Source organism: Sylvia atricapilla, chromosome 4 (genome assembly GCF_009819655.1).
Source record: "Sylvia atricapilla isolate bSylAtr1 chromosome 4, bSylAtr1.pri, whole genome shotgun sequence".
Lineage (NCBI taxonomy): Eukaryota > Metazoa > Chordata > Aves > Passeriformes > Sylviidae > Sylvia > Sylvia atricapilla.
The window spans coordinates 22852848-22872988 of NC_089143.1; the positions used below are offsets into that span (position 1 = coordinate 22852848).

At 41.0% G+C, this 20141-nt stretch overlaps 1 protein-coding gene across 1 annotated transcript in view; it reads left to right on the plus strand.

Annotated features, from left to right (window-relative positions):
* Positions 1-1470: 1470 nt before the first annotated feature.
* LOC136360215 (complement C1q tumor necrosis factor-related protein 7) overlaps positions 1471-20141 on the plus strand; it is a 99288-nt gene continuing 80617 nt past the window's right edge. The window contains exon 1 of the mRNA XM_066317280.1: positions 1471-1759. The gene's annotated coding sequence lies outside the window, so the exon portion shown is untranslated. The remainder of the gene's footprint in view (positions 1760-20141) is intronic.

The window sequence follows — 20141 nt, forward strand, 5'->3', positions numbered from 1 at the left end:
AACAACAAACAAACAAACAAAAAAGGAAAATAATTTGAAATTTAAAGATATGATTTGACAGTGCCTCATATTTTGAAATTTTTAGTGCAGAAAGGAAAAGTGAAAACAACAGGAAGAGCTGAAAGGAGCCAAAATTAATTTATTTTGGACTTATTGTTTCAGTATTCAATAAAGGAAATGAATATGAATGAAAACTAAATTGAAACTGTGGTCTCTTATTCAACAAAATATATCACTGCTACTAGTCAGATACAATGCAGAAAAGCAATTTCATTACTAATAAACAACTTTGAAGTTATACTTGTGTTTTTGTGTCTTAATAAAGCTGACAAAAAAAAAAAAAAAACAACACAATAAAAGCTGAACCCAAGTCTTCAGGTTCAAGAAAAACATCAATAACACACATATAATATATATAGGGAATTTTTCATGTCCATTATTCACACAAGAGAATAACAAAAGAGATAATTTGTTCCTTCTTCATTAAAAATTATTATTACCTTAAGCTAGAAATGCTTAAAAGTTTGGAGGGCTTTATTGTTTGTTTCTTTTATCTTTACATTTCATAAAGCCAAGAAAATTGAATTTACAATATTTTAAAGTTTGATTCTGGACTTTAAGCTTATTTCTCTTTTTCGCTCTTTTGCAACTGAATATAATGGATTGAATGAGGGCTTTGATTTCCTTTTTTATCTTTGCTACTCCTTTAATATGGCTTTTGTTCATCTTCTTCATAAAACCTCTGTCCTTATTGCCTGAGAATTATATTACTATGCCTAAACTATTGTCTTTAGTCTTGAAGATGCAATTTTAAAATGGAGCAGGGGATTTTTTTTCCTGAAACCTTACATTTACCTGTTTTCAGCTACAATATCTTTTTGCTTTTCTTCGTCTCAATATTTTTTCTTCCAAGGACTTGTTGCAAAAGCTATGCTTGTTTTTATGACATCTAATAAGTTTAAGTTGACAAAAGGGAAGAAAGAGAGAAAAGAAAGTAGTAAACAGATCTTTCTTTAGAAGAAGAAAAGAAAAATCTGAAAACCACTCATTTTGCTTTCAGGCGATTCATTGCATTTACGATATCCAATATGCTAAACTTCAGTCTGGGTTACATTTCCTGGCTGGGAGACAGAGAGATTCTCAGAAAATCGAGGTTTGAAATAGAAAGCCAGCAGCAACCTCATCTGGAACACAAGGAACCTCAGCACAGGGGACAGAGCCTGAGAGTGCTGCCACTTGGGAGCCACGAACTGAAATAGAGAAGCCTGTCATCTTTGTTTTATTTTTAAAATATGTGAGCATATTAAAAGCTAAAAACAAGCCTTGTGTTTTGGTTTTGCTGTGCCTGTGCAAGCAGCATTGCTCTCATGCCCTCCTGGTGCAGAGCACACATGCCACAGCTCCTGCACTCCCGTTGCTCACTCTTATGTTACTGCTCAAGTATGCATTCAGAAAAGAGCCAGAAGATACAGTAGATTTATTCTAGTTGTTGAGGTCAAGGACTCCTTTTCTTTGGATTCAGCAGAGAGGGAACTCTTTCCTCATAGCACCAGACAGGCTTTCTGCTTTGCAGTCTACTGTCAGTGCGCACCGCAGATAAAGAAACATCTGAGAGCATTTTTAAAGGATTCATCAACCCAAAGCACTGGTGAGCTATGTGCTGTCTCCAGCGTCAGAGTTAGGAGGCTTTCAACTCGGGACAATATTTGCACAAAGTGCAAACCAGAGGCTCCAGCCGCTGCAAACTTTTGCAAGCCATGTAAGTAAAGGGCTTTTATTCTGCTGAAGCAAACTTTGTATATTCTCTTGCCTCATAAAAACTCTGAGATAATCTAAACTTTAGATGAATTTCCTAATACTAGTAACGTTGCTATCCTGCTGTCCATTTGAATAATGCATGTATGTCAGCACAATAATTAAGTATCTTACCTTGTTTTGCTTGTGAGTCTTGTAAAGAGCAGAATCTGTGGCTTCTCAGGCAGGCTGTGTTTGCTTTTCTGATCGCTGGCCATTTCTGTTCTCTGGTTGTGATCAGCACAGAGACCTTTACTGATTTCTCTGATTTCGTTGATTTCAAGGACAATGGGAAGCTGGCAGGGAAATGAAAAGGCTGTTCAAAAGAAAACAAAGAGCATAAAAGTAGTTTGTAAAGTGTTGTCAGTGGACTTAAAAGCAGTGTGTAAACCCTCATGTTGAACTCGTGGTCTTGTGAGATTTTAAGTGCTTTATAGTGAGGTTTAAGGAGTCACAGATTATGTGACTAAGAGGAACATTAAATAACGGAAGAAATATTTTGATTGCTTTATAAAATGTAACTATGTTCATACTCATATTTACTTTTGTCACTCTCTATGGTTATCTAGAGCTTATGGCAGGGGATGGATCACTTTTCTCTGAGCTTCACAGTGTAACTTAAAGTCATGAAATACTTCCTTTTTTATGTAGTTCGTGTACTTTTTGGCATGAATAAGCCTGGCAGAGAGCTGTTGAAATGCCCAGTTTCTCTTTTTGTCTGTGGAGTCCTCTCTGCCATTTTGATTGCTGCCAGAATGCAGACCTGGTAATAAATCAGTGAAGCTATATTAGATTTCACTGACTAGGTACAGGTGGTACTACCCTGAGACAGAAATTTCATGCACTCAGAATTGTCAGTGTCTTCCTGTTCAGAGATTCTCTAGTTCCCTTGCACTCCTTATCCAAAAAGCATCTGATCCCTCTGACTCTGCACATTCTATTCTCTCAAACTTATTCCCAGTTCCCAGTAAATTTTAATAGGCCCTTTCCTCCAGGCCCACATATCTGAAAGGTGCAAACCCTGCCCTCCAACACTCACAGTGTGAACTCTACCCTCCAACCCTTCCCTCCTACCTTTCCACCTTGTCCCACACCCACAGGTACCCAACTTTATTTATTGCAGATATGGCACCACAACCACCTCCTGCGTCAGGTGTTCAGGGGAACATGGATGCTGCCCTCAATACCTCACCACATCTCCCAGCCCTGCTCTTGCCCTTCATTTCCATGGCAGTGCAGGGGAGAGGGGCACTGCCCATTAGGGGAGATGACATGACTCTTTGGAGGCTGTGGGAAGGCCCCTCCTTGCTGTCCGCTGGGCAGTCAGACCTGGCTGCCAAAATCATAAGGAAATGAATAGACCTGCAGGGCTGGGAGATGCAGTTTGCTGCTTCCAGGGATGTTGGTGAGTCCCTGAGCAAGGGAAAGGCTCTGCAGAAAGAGGCTTTCAAGGTAATAAGGATCACATCTTGAAGGTGCACTGGCAGGAGCAAGTCAGAGTTGAATGGGGCCGGTGTGAAAGTCAAACTTCTCCGATAATGGAAGAAGAGGATGTTGATTTTCAAGAGTGTTTGGAGAATGATAAAAAACTTAATTTTCAGCACAGAGATAGGTAGGAGCTGTTTTCTTTGCAATACAAAACTCTATTACACCTAACTGGTGCAACCACACTCCAGGGAGAAAACAGCCGTTTATTATACAATTTTGAATTTATGTATATTCATGTGTTCTCTTGGCAAATGCTTTTTTTGTGTTCTAAAGCCTTCTGAACCTTTCATATAGTCCTTTGCTTTGAAGCAACAGATGTCAGTGATAAGCAGATGGTTCTGGCTTTGAATTTGAACATCTTTAAATACTTTGCATATATTTTATGGTGAGGAATGCACTCTGTCTTACTATGCAGAACTGATGCACTAAATGAAAGTATCCATGTCTGATGCTTGATGTCACTTCCTAGCTCACAAACCAATAAACCACATATTTTTCAGGATTATTCGTTATGAGATATTTTCATCTAATTATTCAGCTTTGTTTTTAAGCTTGAAACAAACTGTGAAATACTCTAATCCGATGTGAGCTCAAAGAGAACAACCAACAAAAAGAGCCAAAGGAGCTGCCCCAGTTGTGAATTGCATTTTCATTCTGATGTATCCTGTGAGCAGGCTGAAATCTTCCTCTTGCACAATTTCCCAGAGGAAATAATGCAGTGCCTATGGAAACAACTGAACAAAATCTTTTGATCTTTCTTACTCTAAACTTTCATTTTCAGGAGGTACAGCTATGAAATTTGATGAGTGGAGAATCTAAGAACATAAGATCTTAAATCAGGAATAAATTTGGGAACATAAATGGAAAGAAGAGATCTGAAATAAGAAAATAACTCATTTTCTTTCAAAGGAAAGAAATCATACAAACAGATTTCATCCAAATGGTTTGCTATTGGATTATAATTTACTGCTTAAAAAAGTTCTTTTCTCCCACTCTGCCTGATTTTCAGTCCTGAAGGGTTTGTTTTTTAAAGAGATCACCTGAGAAAACCTGTGACATGTGAACAGTTTAAACTTTAGTTAGTTGATATTAAGAATGGATTGTTGCACATATTGTCAAAGGCTTTATTAATTATAATGACATTATAATGAGATGTTAGCAGTGCTTATACCTAGTGCACCCATCTGGTTTGGAAAGAGAAATGCCTTAATTCAACCAAGTTTTGGAGATTTTGCCTCCATCTTTGAGAAGGAATGGGGCTGTTGACAGGTTCCTGATGCTGAGGGGGTGTTAGATCTCAGTGGTGATGCAGGACATGCTCTTTCCCTCTCTTTTTTCCCTCTTTCTCCAATCCTTGAAACCTTTTCCTTTCTCACTTCTCCAGGATACAGAATCTCCTAATGCCAGGCTCTTCCAGAATACAGGTTTTCCTCAAATCAGCCTCTCCTTACCCCACAGCACCACAGCTGCTGTTCAGCCTTTGTGGATGGAGAAGGCTTGGGATGGAGATGAGGACAGAATGCCCCAGCACAGCTGATGAACCCAAGTGTCCACTATTTTGGATTTCAGTGGCTAATCCCCATCTCTGCAGGTACAAGTGAAGCCACCCACATGTAAGCAAAGCATGGAGGCTTATGACCCTTGAAATCTCATGCCCAAGGCTAAGTGGTGCTTTAATTACTGCCTTGCATTTAATTACTGCCTAATGCTATGCTTTTCCTAGTGTTTTCCACACCCAGACATCTTCTGGGACTGGTCATTACCCAAAACACAGTAGATTGACAAATCCAGCAGCTTGACAAAACAGAACAGTTCCTCCAGTTCCACTTTGAAAGTTTTAAGATCTGTTTTCTATCCAATACTGTAACATTAAAAAAAAAAAAAATAGGGAAAGGGTGTTCTATTTTAGTATATTATTTGACAATATCAGGTTTTCAGGTTTAGGAATCTACATACAAATGAGAAGGAGTTGTGAAAGCTTCTGATTGATGGGCTGTCTTTCTTTCCGACAATTCTAATTATTTAAGGATTGCAAATGTTCAAATGCTTCAAAAACCTGAGGCAGTATTTTGCTACTTGACAGCAGCATAACTCAGAGAGTGGCGCTCCCAAATAAATCCTTGCAATATAAAGAGGTTGCAATCTGATGTGTGATAGACTTAGACTTCTCTGGTGTCTGTCTCAAGATCTTTTTCTCTCTGTGAAGCCCTGCTATCCCTTACTGCTCTGGTAAAACACTTCAGCACATATGTATTTATTTTGCCAAATACCACCTCTCAGACTTACAGACCTGAGGACTGAGGCATGACTCAATGACTCTAGAACTGAGATCTTAGTAAAAGGTTCTTTGTAAAGAAAGAAACAGATTTTAATCCTTTCCATGGTGCTGTGTGCCTGCAGCTTTCCCATGGGTTCACAGGTTAAAAAAAACCTCCAAACCTGCTAGAAAGCCAGCTCTCAATCTGTGTTGTACAAGATTATCAGCAAAACTACCATAAAGGACCATAGGTAGCAAAATATCCCCAGATGACCAGCGTGGAGAACTGAGAGCAGTTACCAGTACTGCGATGCCTGTAGTGGAAAAGCCCTTGGCAGGGAAGGAAGCATTGCAGGGACATTCCAGTCTGCAGATGGAAAGCAAGTCTGGATGCTGCTCTAAGTGAGCTGCTGCAATGGAGGGTTGCAATGAGAGCATGGACATTTGCTATGAATCTGTGAGAATAAATACCATCATCCTTTGTTCTCAACTGATGTTTGTTCATGCAACTGATTTTTTGAGTGACTGCCCATTTCTGAACTTCAGTGAAGTAACTTATAAACTTGATATCTTAAATGTAGCTGGGGAAAAGACTGAAGGAGAAAGGGGGAAGGGGAGGGAAATCTGCTAGCATTTGTATTCCAGAGAGAATTAATTCTGTTGTATTTGTAAGATTTCCTCTGTGGCTTTTAAGTCATTTCCTGAAATCTATAATTATGTTCATGCAATATCTGCATCCAGCTTTTTCTAAAGTAATGTTGAAGCAGAACAAGTGATAAGTAAGCCAATTTTTTCTTTGAATGTCATCTCTGGTTTTGTTTATCAGCTGATACTCCAGCAAGTAGTTTCTGCCTTGAGGGGTTGTTGATAGATAGTTCCTTGAGATAGCTTGGCTACTTTGTCCCTGTGAAGTCCTTTTAAAACACTGAGAAAAACTTCAGTGTTCACCATAAATTGATTTTGGAACTTACTGGTAGCTCAGACCCTTGACAGCACTCAAGGTTGTGGTGGAGCATGTGAAGCAAAGGTGACAGTGCAGGGAGTCAAAAGAAAGTATTGGGACTGTTTGGGGGCTTTTTCGGTGACAATCAGGAACCAGATTCAATTTCACACGGTTGCAACAACAAGGACACTACAGCATGCCCAGGTCACTGTGCCTCAAGGCATGGACAACCTCCTAACTAGAGGCACAGTCATCAGCATGTCCCCTGAATCGCCTCTCCCAGAGGAAAAAGGGAATCCTGGAGGATTACAAAAATTCCTCAGGGTATAAGAGAGCAAATGAATGTCTGAGCAAACCCATGTGGGCAGAATAATCCCCACTTACAAAGCTGAAGATTTGGAAAGGTACATGACGGTTGTGTTGACCATACCGTGGCTGCCGTGTTCTTCTCCTTAGAGAAAATGCTCTGTATTCGTGACCGTTCCTTGCTCAGGAAGGAAAATGTTCAGGTTCTCTGGTCAGACTGGCCACCACTGGACATAGAACAAGAGCGAAAAATCCATATTATCTGACAGTTAAAATATTTTATCATTATAATTATTGCAGACACAACATACTCCTCGAATTTTTTAATCTACAAATGTGGAATCATCCTTCTTTTATTTACACTCACTTTCGAACATTAGTTAAGTTCCTGTAACTCAAGTGAGAGAAAAAACAACTACAACTTTTGGGTATTCCTACTTCAATGATAGTAGTTAGAAGATGAAGAGACATAAATGAACACAATACCTGTGGGGTTTGACAGATGACTCAGATACAGTATTTTTTTAAGAATAGACATGAACTCAGTGTGTGAGGGGATGAGTCATCCTCATGATTATCCTCCTAGTTGAAAAAATTACAGTTTCATGTCAACAACATGCAGAGATGCCTGGAAGGTGTTACCAAGGACCATCCAAACAGTGTATCTATGTTGCAAATATCATATTCGAAATCAATCAGCAACAACTATGTCATCCTGATTTGCATGCTAATAAGATGATGTAATGATGCTCTGGAGAGATGGATATACAGTTAGCTGGCAATAAAATTTTTGGCTTTTCTGAAGTACTGAAATTTTAGAATTCTCAAGGGTGTATTTCTCTGACTTTGCGCCTTGTCTCTTAAATAAAGAAACACCCCACTGTGGATATATCTATGATACCACCTCTTCAAGGAGAAAGGGACATCACATATTTCTTTCTGAAAACTGCAGGCGCAGAAACTAAGATATGGACATTTTTTCATAGACATGAGCTATGACAAAAGTTTGCACATTATCAGCCTTCTTATTCAGAATAAGGCGACCTTATGGTTGAGAACAAGCTACATTTCAGGGCCTACTGGACCCTGAAAGAGAGTATTGGATCCCATTCCAGAAAAATACCAGTTCAGAGAGAAATATGAAATGCTTTCTCATTGATAAATGTTGTTTCCAAGACAATCTATCAGCTACAGGTCCTTTTCCAAAATGTGAAATGATCCTGGCTCCTTGCAGACGGGCTAAGGATGTGAAAGTCCAGAGAGACACCTCTGCACATGGGATGGTGATGACTGTGGTCTCCTTCCTTGTGGCAGATAAAGCAGCTTTATCTTTTGACATCTTTTCCCCTCAGTGAAGCCTTTCTTCACTTTTCTTTCTCACAAAAAAAACTGAAAAAAATTCTTCAGCATCTCATCACTGAGAGAATAATTCAGCACAGAGTTTTGTAAACCATACTTTCCTACATTTATGGAACCTATGACCCACACTTCAACAGTCAGGGCTGTGGGCCTATTTACTTATACTGATTTCACTGTAATGCTAGATGGTTGCCCCTTATTGTAATGAGTTTTCCTCATATTTTTCCCTGTTGCTCTGAGCTGGTATTTTCCAGGTCACAGGAGTACTTTCCCTGAACTAACAGCATTACATATTGTAGCACTGTCATGTCTTTGAGGGCTCAGTTTTCATGCAGGTGCCTAATGTCGTTCTTGAAGATGATGCTCCAGTGCAGACAGGATGTTTGGCTGATTTGTGCTTCAGAGGGCTTTTACCATCTTTTCTTTATTGCTGCCAGGGTTTTCTCTTGCTTCCCTGGGGACGCCAGATGCATTTAATGAGTCAGTTCCAGCTTCGAAGCTGAAACGGGTCATGGACAGGAGCCATGTGTTGTTCAGATTCTTGCATGGAAGGGAATTTCCTTTTTCTCCTGCTGGACCAATTCACTCAATAAGAACTTGTTTGAGATCAAATTGGCATTGCTTTTAGCTAACTCAAATATTTTCTAACCTTATCCTTAATTCCAAGGGGGTTTTTTATATGCTAAAAGAGGAGAGTTGCCTTAAAAGAAAACTGGTGCCTTGGAGAGTGTGCCTTGCTCCCAGCTTAAGTGATAGGATAGGACTTTTGAACACAAAAGTCACAGGCTGTAGCTGGTGAAAAATTAGACAACAGTCAGAGGCGTGCTTCTCCCCAGTGTTGCATAAGGAGATATATAATGTATAATGTACTGCAACATCACAGCAGGTCTCCCAAATTGAAAACAAAGAGGAATAAAAGACTGCCGTACCTTGGCTCTTAAATCCCTGAACGTGTTGCCTGTGTTGATTAGTTACTTTGATTTGTGCTTCCCTGCACAGCTCATTTTTCCCTTTAATAAGAGTTTGGCTTGTAAATTGTCACTTGCATTTGCACCAAACAGTGCAATTAGGCTGGAGTGACGGAATATATTACATTGTTTGTTTTCCATTATGTTTATTCCAGATGGTTTTTGTCACTGACTCTTTTTCTGAGCTGGGCTGTTAATAAACATAGGATAAATCTAATGAATAAATTCACCTGCTTGCTACAGAACTGTGGTGATGGCTGAGGTGGGGTTATGGTGCTGAGTAATGGGTTCTCAGTAGAACTACAGAAATGTCAATTCTTGTTTCCTTATGAGAGGCAAATGCTCATGGTAAATGAGGGGTTAAAGAAGATGCTCATGTGGTATTTTCTTTTCCTTTAAAAGACATACATTTAAAATTTGAACTGAAGTTATGATGAGTTCACAGCTGTGAGGCTTCATTGCTCCTCTGAACAAAGGAAATATTTTATGGTACAGCTACAGAGTGAGTACCCATTTTCAAGCTTTTCATTGTCAGGAAGCTCCTCTGTGCCCTTGAGTCAGCTGTTTCAGTTTCTGTCTTGGTTCTTGAACAAACACTTCTTTCCTTCTTTAACCATCTCGTCTCTTCAAATAAAAGTTGTTAAAAGTCCCTGACTAGGCTGGAGACGCAAAATCAATTTTAGAAAAAGAACTGGAACATTTTGGAGAAAATATATGGGATAAAGAAGAAATGTGGATGTCTGCAGGGCAGCAGGACTTGTCTTAATCTGTTCACTTGCCAAAGTGGTGTTAACTAGAAAAAAATGAACCCTGTGACAGCGGGTCTTGGAAAAGTCATAACACTTAAATAGTTTTCCAGTAATGGCCTCTTAGCTTTTTCATCAGAAAGAAGCATAAGAAACCAAGCATAAAATACAACATGGTTTGTCCTACCATCTTGCAAAAGTTTTAAAAGCTGCATGAGAAGAGGTGACTGTGGTTGCTCAGCAGTGAGATCTTGGTCAAAAGTGAGTCTTGGTTAAAGAGCACATTTTTTAGAAGATAAGCTAACAGCAGATTATAGTAAACAAATTTTGTTTCTACTAACATTTCCCACTTTCTCTGAACTCTTTCAGGGAGCTTATAAGCAGGAAGCTGCCAGCAGTGCTGCCTTTTGTCAGTACACGGCTTCTCATGTGTCTGTCAGCTGCTTAGCTCTGCTCTGAGCAGCAAAAACAGTGTCTGTCTCTGAAGGTAGTGCAGGGCAGTGCTTCCCCAAGTGAACAACCGATGAACACTGGAAGAAGAAATTGCTCATCTGGGCTCACATGGACTCGCAGCAAACTGGGGGCCCAGTCAGTGCCATGAGCTGGGTAGCAGTGGGTCTCAGCCACAGTGGAGAAGGGACAGTTTCTAGGAACAGGAATAGACAGGGAAGAGGAAGTAGAAGTAAGAGGTATGGGGTCAATAATTCAAGAAGGCTCCAAAGGAATGGTGAGCTAAAAAAGGCTAGAAAGACATGGCTGTTTTGGTAACTGAAATATAAGGAAAATGAGGGTACAGCTTGTACCCACAGCACTGGGTGCCTGGCCAGGCTGCAAGGTGTGAGAGTGTTAACCCTTCTGGAATTAATTCAGGACATTCCAGTGCCTGAACTCACACTGTAAAAATAAACCTTGTGCCAGGATTGTTGCCTATGGGGCTTATGCTCTGCTTTTTGATTCAATCATTTAGGAATGCAAAGTTCTTCTACCAGGTCTGGGCTTTAACAGCATCTTTGCTTTCCCATTACCAGACGGTTGCTAATAGTGGAGCAGATCCACAGTAATGAAATTCATGGCAAAAATGTCCATGTCCTGCTGCAGCTGCTCAGCCATGCTGTTTCTGTAAGGTCTGATTCACATCTGGACTATGCTTTCCTTCCTCTGTGTCTTACCCACCTCACCCCTCCTAGGCACCACTGCATGTCCACTCACACAGCAAGGCAAGGGTGAGTCTGCTCCACAGATGCCCAATTCAGGCTGCGTGTTTACTGTGAAATAAGATAAATTAGCCACTTGTATGTCAGATTCTGGAGTGTTTCACCTGTGGGAAGGAGAGTTTAGCTGGCCCCAGCCTGCTCTCTTTGTCTGCACTGTCACACTAAAATGCAGTACGATGGAAGTTGGATGGCAGAACTTGGAGGCAGATGAGTGGGGCTTGGCCAGGACAGGACTTGGTTTGTAACGCTGAACAACAGTTCCTGCTTCTGCCACTGAAATCTTCATTTACCCTAGTTCCTGGCCCTCAGAGGCCTCCAATGAGAGCTTCTTCTCAAAGAAAGAATTAGATTAAGTCTCTTCATGTTTCTCTATCACACTCCTTACTTTCAAGCTGACCATGATCAAATACTCATGTCACTTCCCACGTCCCTAGGCATTCCTTTGGGTGGCAGATGTCTTCAGACTTCAGTTATGCTTCCTCTGCCCTCAGACCCACCAGTTTAATTTTTCCTAGGATCCTTGAGGCTGGAAGTACTCTGTAATTCCCACAATGAGAGGTGGTCTACTGAGAAGGTACATGAGGAAAAACATTGTGGTTTATTTTCTGTCCTAATAAAGTGGAGAAGATGCAGTCAACATGCTGTTTTTGTTGAATTGTATACAAGTAGTTCCTATTCAAAGGAGTGTAAGAGAGAATCAAGGAACATGGACCAATTTCTGTTTGGTAACTCCTTGAAAAACTGGAAATGACCATGACATAGTCTGATGATATCCTCTGGATTTACACCAGTGCCAATGAGATCATAGTTCAGTCCACTGATTTTACATCACATCCCAAAGGACTTGGACAATATATGCAGTGTGTTAAAACCTATCTGAATACTCATTAAGAGTCCAACAACAATGGCATTTACTGAGGATTATTTAAAAATGCATTTTCATTGCAACTACTTCCATACACTCTATTTTGGTCTTCTGTGATAACTGCTTTATTTGTTGAGCACCTTAGCCATAAAAATGGGCAGCAATTGCAAAGTCTTTAGTGAACCTTGTGAAGTATTTCACACTTCTCATTTTATTTGTCATAGTATTTTTCTGTCAGCTTAGACTTTCTGATCACATCTTGTTTTAACTCCAGAATGCATTATTGTATTTAGAAACACTTAATGTAGAGTTTTGAAAGAAAAAGAATTTACAACACCCCAAAATTATGCCATAGCCAAAATTAATTTTATCCATCTCTGTTATAAAAAGGCTATTTTAGGCTCTTATAAGAAATGTTGATAATTATTGAATAATTATTGGATCTCTTCATTGACCTTGTTAACACCATCCAGGATGGTTTTTAAAAACTGTTAAGGAAAACTGTTTCACTTAAAGATCAGTGGCTCAGGAATTTTTGTAGCAAACTCAAATAGAAAAATGTTCTAGGTCTATTATTAGGCTCTATCCAATTCTACTCATGCCATTAAAGATGATTCATAAAATACTGCACATCTGATCCAAGTCAGCTTCTGTCCTTATACCCTGCATAATCCTATAAACTACACCAGTGCCCATACATCACTTGATTCACATCACTACTTCCACTTAGTGAGGCATTGCAAAATGTGCAATGTACTTGAAGCCAATGACCCTTTCACTAGGAAAAAAAAAAAAAAAAAGAAAAACTGGAAAAAAAGAAAAAAAGAAAAAAAGAAAAAATAGAAAAAGTGCTCTCAGCCATAGGAGTAGAAAGCAGAAGAATTCATGTATTACAGCACGAATCCTCCATGGAGCTGGACGTAAGAGGAGCTACACCTTGCATTGAAGATTTCATGAGTCTTCAATTTATTTTTGTCTCTGTAATATGCTAATGTGTTAGCTTTACAGTGTAGCATGCTGCCAGAGCATTGCAACAACTGCACTCAATGCCAGATGCTAAAAAAGCTTCTTGAAATATTACTAAATAAGGTATTGTGAATGTTCTTCGTGGGAAAAATAAGTCCATTCCCTGAGCAGCAACAATAAGGGCATCTCTCAAGTCTAATAGCTGTTTGTCAAGTGCTTGTGCTTCTTTATGGTATTTTTCTTCTCTTTCTTTTAATTTCTCTAACTTTCAGTCCCATCTTGATAATTTTTTTCAACTAAAATTATTTATAATTTACTATTGCTTTATTATTGTTTGAGATGCATCTTGATCCATTTACAGGAGTAGCAAAATACCAAGATTTGAGTATATAAAAAATCTCAGTATCTGAAAGCTAGTTATTTGGAAAAAAAGTAGTGCTAAGAGCTAAAAGTCAGTACTGTTGCTGGGTGTGTTACTACATTTCCTATATAAAGGGGTTTTTAGGACAATAAATCACTTTCTGCAGGTTTCCATGATGGCTAACTGCCTCATGCAGTCTCTGGCCAGGAGTAGAGCACTCAGTGAATGGGAGCAAGACCTGGCTATGAGAGAGAGAAAGCCATGGGTCCCAAAGGATTATGATCATAATGCTAACATTCACAGCTGCAACTCAAGACACTTTATTCCACAGTGAGTATTCAGCTCTGGGGATAATTAAATGGTAACATAATTAATTGCCTGCATAAGCCTGACTCAGTCCACTCCCATAGGGACTGTGCAATAGCCTTCGAGGCAGCACCAGCCTGTTCTTGCTCCTTGTCTCCTTCCTGCCACATCTCCTCGAGCACAGCCTGCTCCTACAGAAGACCCAAGGGCCCTCTCAGCACTCACCTGGTGTATGAATACTGCAGACCTGTCCCACCTTGGGCTGGCAGGTTTTACAGCAGATCTGCTGACCCTGCACATACTCAGTAGGCACGTCTACTATAGGGGACAGGGGCAGCCATACGACCCCTGATTCACAAAGGGTAATAAATCTCAGCCAGGGAGACACAGGCACAGGGGCACCACAGCAGTAGCGCAGCAAGGAAACAAGGTGATGAAATATCTCTGATCTGGTGGTCCGTGTGAAGGAGTCCTGGATACTCCTGAGGCTGCCCAGACCCTGCAGAGCTGGGCACAGTATGGCTTCAGAGAGAAAACAGATAAACCCCCTCTATGTAAAACATCTTCTATCTACTGCATTAGCTCTCCCACAGGTTGCCAAGATCACTTTATTTACTTTTTAAAGTCTTTAATGGAAATTGAAAGGTCTCCAAGATTATCACTAAAATGTGCAGTGGGGACAAGCGGAAAAACTAAATTTATCACTGGAAAAACAAAGGCAATGCTCTTGTGAGTTAGAAATCAGTTTGGCACTGCAGTTACAGAACTTCAGTGTCTTCTTTTTTTTTATATAAAAACTGTTTTTCTCAGTTTTCTTGAAGTCCAATCAGTAATCATTTGTTTTGTCAGATTTGTATTGGTCTGGCAGTTTTCATGTTTCTCTCATTCACAGCCTGATTTCTCAGTTTGCTAAAAGACAGCTGATAAAACTCAGTTTCAGATAAACCAAAAATTACATTTATGCCATAAATACCCTCCATGATTATGGGAAGACACGGTCAGTCTCTTTTCATTGGCAGTGAAATCAGTGCATGAAGTATGCTTGAAAATAATTGTTCTTTGTTTTCTCAGGGACATCATGCCAAATTCTCTTTTTTCAGCACTGTCCTTATCTGAACCTTTAAACCCTTTCTTTCTAAATGATGAAAAATAGCTCCCTGTATACCCAGTAAAGTCCTTTGTCTCTCCTTAGAGTATCTATATCCTCTACGCTCAATAAAGAGAAAAGGAAATATGTCATCTCATGAGTACAAAAGTCATACCAACTGCTGCAGTAAGATTTTCCCAGTTCTAATGATTTACAATGGAATTTTTATGCTTTTCACTTAGCTCCTAATAGTGTTCAGAAATGTCTTAGTTTATGGTCTAGGCTGTCAGAAGCTGTTATGATCAGATTGCCTATTTCAGTGCTAAAAGCACCAAAGATCTTGATCCTGAGGATGTACAAGAGATATTACAGAATCACAGAATGGGTAAGGTTGGAAGGGAGGTCCTCCAATCCAACCCCTCTGCTTCACCAGAAGACCATTACTCAGGATTGTGTCCAGACTGCTTTCAAAGGAGACTCCACAACCTCTCTGGGCAATCTGCTCTGGCACTTGGTCACTTGCAGAGTACAGAAATTCCTCCTCACATTCAGGTGGAACTTCTCCGGCATCAGTCTCTGCCCATTGCCTCTTTTCCAGTTGCCTGAGCAGAGCCTGGCTCCATCCTCCTGGCACCCTCCCTTCAGATACTGACAGACATTGATGAGCTCCCCTCCCAGTTTTCTCTTCTCAAGGCTGAACAGGCCCAGCTCCCTCAGCCTTTCCTCAAAAGAGAAAGGCTCCAGTCCCTTCACCATATTTGTTTCCTTCCTTTGGACCTGCTACAGGAGCTGCATGTGTCTCTTGTACTGAGAAGTCCAGCACCAGCTCCTTTCACAGAGCTGGCTGCCTTTCCCAGTGGCTGCAAAGTACTCCGAGTAACTAGGAGCTTTAATTATGAATTAACAACTGAACCAGAGACTGCACCAAAGCTTCCTTCCTTCAGCTGGAGGCAAACTGGACTGTGGGTGGAGGCCAGGTCATGCAAGTCACCATTCCTCAGCATCAAGCTGTTTCTTTGACTCAGAGAGGTCTTTGGAGAGCAGCAGCAAAGCTGTTTTCACTCAACATGAAATTTCCATCATGAATTACACTGCAAACACAACAGCAACAAAAACAAAGTATTTCTTTCATTATGTTTTATATTTATCCATATTCTATCATCATATTATAACCATCACAGTGTCTCAGCAATAGCAGGATGGTGCAGGATGGACAGACCAGGACACCTCTCCCTTGCAAATAGCTTACAATAGTTGTGGTTTTCTTCTCTCTGTTTGTACTTTATGAGTATTAATTAACTCCTCTGGTACCAGTGCAGAGCAGGAAATCATTGCCCTCCATATGGAAATAGAGAAGAGGATTATGTGATTTGCCCAAAGCTAAAAAAGAGAATTGTTTTCAGTGTTAGGATGAGAACTGATGATTTTTCTTAGTTCCTGGTCCTGTAATGCAATTAGCAGAGCAACCTCCCTTCCCCTCATCTTCTGCTCTGTTACCCTCCACCTGTGAATGGCAGTGACTCCAGCAGTGCTTCATATTTGAAGCTGAATTTTGCTGTTAAGATTAATTTCCACTCAACAGGATGACTCCAACCAATACATCCTTGCCCCGAAGAGAAGCATTAAAATATGCCTTTGAATTAAAGAGACATAAGAATCTCCTTTAACTGCAGCATGAGCCTGATGCTGAAGTAATTTTCCAGGAACAAGCTGATGCTACAGCAGCATTTTTTGTGCCATCTAGTGGTTGCAGAAAATCAGATGCCAGGCTCTTCCCCAATGTGTAGCCAGTGCCACAATGCCACAGCAAATCCTGCTCTGACAACCCCTGCCTTGCTTAGGGCTGGTTGTGCCTCTTTTTCTTTTTCTGCTCCTGTTGCTGCTGTTTCACTTGGGTGGCTGTGAGCTGCTAAAACTCTGGACAGCTGCAGAAAAAAGTGGTCTGAAAAAAGAGAAAAGTAAATGGATATTTTCAGGACTGCTCTCAGCTTACACATATGCTGTGTTTCTGTGGCATAGGGAACACTTTTTCCACTGCTTGGAGAGTGGAAAGGAAACTGTGGGAACTGAGGAAGCAACCAGTATACACAGAATATTACTGATTTGTTTCCTGAGGAGAAGGACACAACCAGGTGCCTTGGAGAAGGGAGCTGTTTGCTCTTCCGGGCTGAACACCTTCAGGGAGGACAAGAAACTCTCAGAGAGGACCTCAGGAATGCGACTTAGACCTGGGGTTATTTTCAGCCATTTTTTTGATTAACTTCTCAAAAAACACAGGTAGAGACTGATTTCTGCATATAGCCATGATCTTTAGAAGCGCAACTGAAAGAAATAATTCTCTAGCAAGGGCAGTGATGGAGGACTGCACCATATATGCTTAATTAAAAACTGCCTTTGAGAGTCGAGGAAAGCCAGACAGCACCATAAGCAACAGTGACATTTTTTCCATATTGTAGTGGAAGACGCATTTTGTAAGGGATTTAAGTTGCTCTTAATCAAACACATTTTAAATGAGAATAGTCATGAGAATAAATAGCATAGTTCCTAATGCAGACAGAGTTTAAGATACAAAAAGCAACAAACAATATGGGTTTATTTGTCGCAGTTGACCCTTGTGTTACATAGGAAGTCCAGAGCTATCTGCTGAGATAGTTTTGGCCCAGTGAAGCTAAGCAGCTCACCAGACTTGGTCAACAGTGTTTCCTACTTTGTCTGTGCACACATTAATACATTGGGTAAAAGTATAACAGCTTGATGAGAAAAGCTTCCGTGTTTGGATTGGACTGCCTTTGACAATCCTTCAGCATCCCCATGGGCCTTATTCCAGCCAATACCAAGACCTTGGTAAATGAGTAGTCCAAAGACATTGAGTCCCTGCCGTTCTCCAAAACTCCTCACCAGAGGCCATGCATCATGACCAGCAGTGAGACAGGCTCCTGCTCCCACCCCAGCATACGGAAGCTGCAAATAGATGGCCTCCTTCAGATCCCAACCCCAGCTTGTCCCCTGTGTTCCCACACTGTGCCCTGGCTAATTAGGGCTCCTCACTCTCTGACAGACACAATGGACTAGAACAACTATAGCTCTCTTATTCCCACTGGACTAATTTTGACTGAAAGAGGCTAGGACACACATTTGGAGCACCCAGCAGAGCTGACTGTGTGCCCAGGGGGCCAGCGTGGGCAGGCAGGTAATGACCACCCCTAAATGCACGTGTGCACCCTGTGTAAGCTGAAGAGGATCCAGGATGGCTGTGCCAGCAGAGCTGCAAGGGCAATAACCTCCAGCAGTGTGGCTTGTAATCCTCATCTGGCACAGCTCTCTACAAATAGAACATCTGCCCACAGCCTAAAGAGATGCTTCAAAACTGATTTAATTAGACCAGCACAAGCACCCATCTGGATACTTTTAGCTCTTTGGCTCCCACTCACCTAGCAGAAAATGGCAATGGATAAAAATCGTTTTCACCCAACGCAGGTGCAAAGTGGTCAAAAGAAAAGAATGATGTACCAGCCATGCCAGAATCCTAAACGTTTGACAAATACATCTGGTGAATCTTGATGAGATGCTTTATGAAGCTGCCACCTGAGATCTCCTGCTCAAGGTGGCCCCATCTGCAGAAGGGGCAGTGGGGGATGTGTGTCTGCAGCACGCACAGCCCAGAGCTCACACAGCTGATTCTGGCAGGTCCAAGGAGCTCAGGGATGGGCTCCACTGCACTGTGCCCTGGTCAGTCATTTACCACACCGAAGCCTTCCCTCACCCTTCTGGCTCTTTCCCCTACACCACAGGACTGGATAGCAAAGAATGCCAATGACTTAATGCTGTGACAGATGGGTTAAACAGCCTACAGAAGGTGGGAAATCTACAAACTAAGGGAGCCCCAGCAGAGTGGCAGCAACAAACTGAAGAGGGATAGTTACATTTTAAATTGGTACACAGCTTTTTGCAGCGAGAGACTGACTATATCCTTAGTTTATATAACTCCTTATTCCAGCTTGGGCCAAATAAAAATAAACTGACTGATTCTAGATTAATTAAAATGTCAACTAAGGATCTGGCATTCATCTAACAAATTATTTGAAGATAAACAAATGCGATTTTGTGCATATATGTTAGAAAAATATATCATAGAGTTTAAAAGAAGAAAAAAATCACCTATGAGAACTGAAAGCATTGCTTTTTCAGCACTATTTGGAGGCTGCAGATAAGCCAGGTCTCTATTAGATTATTTTCTAAACTCTTAATAGAAGGAAGGCTACAGTTTATATTAGTTTCAATGTAGCTCATGCTTACCATACAAATCCTTTTTAAGAAAAATATAATTGGAATTTTAACTAGTTACAGATGGTAGAGATAAAATTGGTCTTTACAAATCTGTGTTTAAAATAGGATTTTCATGGAGAGGACTGTTTATATTTGCTAATATCATCCAAACTGTCTATTTGTAAACAGGAGTCAAAGGTTTACAAGCTTTAGCCTGTGATAAAAGTAAATCAGAATGAGGGGAGACCATGAGGAATGAAATCCCCTGTTACACTGGAGCTGTGTTATCCAACAGGATAAAGACCAGACAGGTCATGGCAAGGGGCAAGCAGTGAGCTGAAGGGAACAGATGCCCTTCAAAAACTTTCTGTTGTTTTCATGGAGAAAACAGCATTGGTAACTCATCAAAAGTTCTTATTGGACTTCATGTGCCCTTGGCCTTCTCCTAGTATTTAGACCAGACCAGGATGGTAAACAGGCATGTACACAGTCAGACAGAGAGACCTCAGAATTCCTGAGCTGTCTGCTGTTTCTGGGTCATGGTGTAAGTTCATGAGCAAGAGAGATTCTGCACAAAACCTCCACCTGCCCTCCTCTGCCCACTGTGATTTTAGCTGCCTTTGCAGGTGAGAAGGCTGAGGAGCCTCAGCCATGTCCTGCTGCTCCTTGGATGAGCCTGTCTACTGCCCACTCTTGGAATACAGATATTCCTCCAAGCAAGAGCACAAACTCCCCATTTGCTTACCTCAGGGAGACTTGCACAACCTCTTGCTACATTCTCTGGCTACATTCATTTTTCCCTCTTGCAAGCTGAGCTACTGACCACTTGTAATCAAGGGACAGCAGCAGCATTGTCTGTGCCACCCACTACACACAGCTCTTGGCTGCCCCAGCAGCTCCCCAGCTCTTTGTGCTTTTGGGCCTACAGCACACATCAGCAAGGATTAAAAACATGGAAGGCTTAAAAACTGTAGAAAAAAAGAAAGCTCACAGCTTAAAAATCAAACTCCAAACCAGAACAACCTCTTCAGGTAATGGGATCCTTTTTTTTTTCCAAACCCACTATATTTGCTAATAGTCAAGGGTGAGTCATTGCTCTGCCTCTCCACAGCCAAGGGTCTCTGGAGAGGAGGCTATTTTGGCTATGATTTCTTCTGTACAAATGGTACCATCTGCACAGCAGCTCAGTTTCCAGGGCTCAGAAGAGAGAACTCA